Source organism: Macadamia integrifolia, unplaced genomic scaffold, assembly GCF_013358625.1.
Source record: "Macadamia integrifolia cultivar HAES 741 unplaced genomic scaffold, SCU_Mint_v3 scaffold3612, whole genome shotgun sequence".
In the NCBI taxonomy this organism is placed as follows: domain Eukaryota; kingdom Viridiplantae; phylum Streptophyta; class Magnoliopsida; order Proteales; family Proteaceae; genus Macadamia; species Macadamia integrifolia.
Window position 1 is genome coordinate 1 of NW_024869653.1, and position 3,319 is coordinate 3,319.

General features: G+C 38.8%; 1 pseudogene; it reads right to left on the reverse strand.

Moving 5' to 3' along the window:
- Window positions 1-1,055: 1,055 nt before the first annotated feature.
- Window positions 1,056-2,856, reverse strand: LOC122068238 (annotated as a pseudogene).
- Between the last annotated feature and the right edge of the window lie 463 nt (window positions 2,857-3,319).

A 3,319-nucleotide genomic window follows, 5' to 3' on the forward strand; every position in this document is an offset into this window, starting at 1 on the left:
GGGTCACTGTGGCGGTTAGACATAACGCCTGACGGGTCATGTAGAACAGTCGGCAACCCCGGTGGTACATTCAAGAGGGCCAATCGTACTGCTTTTAAATTGCTGGAGTCAGCACCTTTATTTTCAGTCATTTACATTTCTATTGAGAGCCGGTGGACAACATTGTCTTTACTTTTTCGAGTACTCACGGTGGGCCTTCTCCGACAGCCCTATGGGCGTATCGCGGGAGGGAGTTCGTGGCTCGTACCCGGAGTATACGCGCACTGTGGTTGTAGTAGCACTAAAACCAAAGACTTAGTAATGTTGCTTAGGTGGATGTGATTTAAAATGTATAGCATGGCATGTAGTGCATATGATGTGTTTTGATGTGTGGACTGCTGTGTGGTCCAACTTACCACTTACTGAGCTAGTGAGCTCATCCCACGTATACGACCCTTTTTAGATGATTTTGCAGGTCATACATCTGAGGAGCACGGGGTGGGTCCCACACTCAAGTTTCCTGAAGAGGACTGGTGGACCCCTGAGGAGTTAGAGCACGGCACTGACTGCTTGTGCGAGAGTTGTGCTGCGGGACAGCAGTTCTGAGGCCGAGCTGAGCTCCACCTTTGAGGCTGTGCTGAGCTCCACTTCTGAGGCCGAGTTGAGCTCTACTACGTGATGCCGAGCTGGGCTCAACCCTTGATGCCGAGCTGAGCTCTAGCCTGGATACCGAGCCGAGCTGTGTACTCTGATTGTTTTGGTGGATTTCCTTATGTACTTGATATTTGAATCTTATTGTTATTGTGTAAATATCATGCCTTCGGGCCCACATGTATATAATAATTGTATCACAATTCGGGTATCAAGTATATGGGATTATTCACAGGTAAAACTTAGTCTTCCGCTGATCTGATGAGTTTATATTAGTTGTGTGTATGCTGTGGTGGAATACAGTATCTGATGATCCTGGCAGGTTTGCGTTAACCGGTGTTAACCCTGTCACCGGCCCGGTTCTGTGAGAACGGGGGTGTGACATAAAATTTAGAAAAGTACATATTCATGTTTTCTTCTAAAACCTTTTCATTCTTGATGTCTTTTGCATCCAAACTGACAGGAGTTTCCATGCAAAAAGAGCTAGTATTTGAGGCAGATGGTTCTGAATAATGTTCTTTACAATACCATACTGGTCAAAATACCTGAATATAATAGATAAAGTAAGAACCAAGAAGCCCCTAAAAAAGTTCTAAGGCCAATATAAATTCCAAATTGTAGAGGTGCCTTACCCTCTTCATCCTTCATTGCCAAAATCTTTAGAGAAAATCAACTATACATTTCTTATGTACTACCTTGACCATAGAGGTTCAAAAATGAGATTGGAGAAGCTAAGTACAAATAAGTTCTCCACTAGTTCGCTTCTCAAATAGTAATCAATCCTACAGTAAAAATGCCACACCATTCCCAATAGAGCCCATAGTCCTTTACCTACAAGAAGTAACTTTAGTTCAAGAAAGTCACCTAAAAATTTGATCTTCCTGTAAGTATTGCTTTAACACTGGTCAAAGCAGCAGAGGATTTATAATACCTCCCAAAGGATTTTTCCACTATAACCCTTGTCCAACCATTGGTAGAAGAAGCTGATGAGGTTGCACAAAAACAAATATGAAACCAGTTTCCAATGAATAGAATGAGTGACGGACTATGATAATTCAACTGAGAACAAACAATGATAGAAAAGACATCAACTTTTTTGCAAAAGAGAAAAGTGGTTATAGATATTTATACCAAAATTTAAGCCTAAATCAAGGACAAGCATCAGAGTAAGGATTACCTTTTATCTATTCTGCAAGTAAGGGTCTTGCTAACTATGTCCCTCAATTCTGCTTCTGTCATTTTACTACGAGCATAACCAAACATGGTAAAATGCTATAGCACAGAAACACACCAGATTCAAACTTAAACATACTGCCTCAGCAAATAAATAAAATAAAAGTGAGCCAAAAAAAAGCGCGAGGGGGTGGAGGGGGGGATATTTGATCCAAATCACAGAATAAGCTAAGCCTTGGGGAGGCAATCTTCATAATAAAGTGCAAAAAGAGCAGGAAGTATCTTTTTCTTCGCAATGTCACCAGAGACCCCAACTACAGTAATACTGACAGTGGACTCCTCTTTGAAATCAAAACTTGTATCATCTTTACATTCCTCTGAAGATTTTATTTTCAACAATTCATCTTTGAATCTCATCATGGGAGTATTGTTAGCAGGCAATGATGCAGTTACATCCACTTCTCCTGTTGCATAATTCGCATTGTGAAATAAACATAACATGATAGATCACAAGTATTATCTTTCTCCAGTGAATCTAGGAAAAGGACAACATAGAAAATGAACAAGAATGTCTAAAAATGCAAACTTTTAAAATTCAATCTTAACTAAAACAACCCATGTCCCCAGTATTTGGCATTAGGTATAGAAATCATGATTCATGCTTCCATCCTTCCACTATTTCTAGGGTTGTATCTTCCATCACAAGCATCTGTGTCATTTCTCACTACTTCAACCCAAGTCACTCTGGACCTTCTCCTTGCTTTGTCCTTGTAATGCCTTCACCACACACTACATCACCATGTAGTTTATAGACTTTATTGCATATCACTAGCCCAACTAAGCTTCTTTCAATTTGTAACCTATTGCTTCAAGTTCCCATAGATGCATTCATATGTAATCCTATGTTTTGTAGTTTCTCCAACCCCGAGACTAAACTTCATCATCTTGCTCCTAATTGCTGTATTCCCTTATCTTATTTTTACCTATTGGTGCTACTGTTGAGTTCTTACGGTTGCATTCGATTCCAATTCTTACCATTTCCAGCTTTGCCATTAATTCTTCTAACAACCCCAATACTTTCTTACTATATTTATGCAATTTCTTGTTTATCTCAGGATTTGTACAACATAAGACAACAAGAGAACATAACTTATGGAAGCAGAGTAAGGAACTAGAAAGTAGAAATATTACATATGAGATAAAGAGACCCAAAACGAGAAATTGACAACCAAAACAAGTTGGAAACTAAGATCATAGAATTTTAAGCCCAATCAGAATGGCAACAAAACAACATAATCATGTACCTCTATAGTTCTAACATATCTTGGAAATATACCCAATTAGATTGAATGAACTTGGTTCAATTGGAGATCTATTTCTTGATTTTTCCATAGCCAAAATTAGCATATTTTATAGGGTTTCAGAATTAGTATGGACTAGTTCCCTACCAATTACAAAGATAGAAATTCATTCATTTTTTGGCTCATATATTAATAATAAAGATCTTACAATCAAA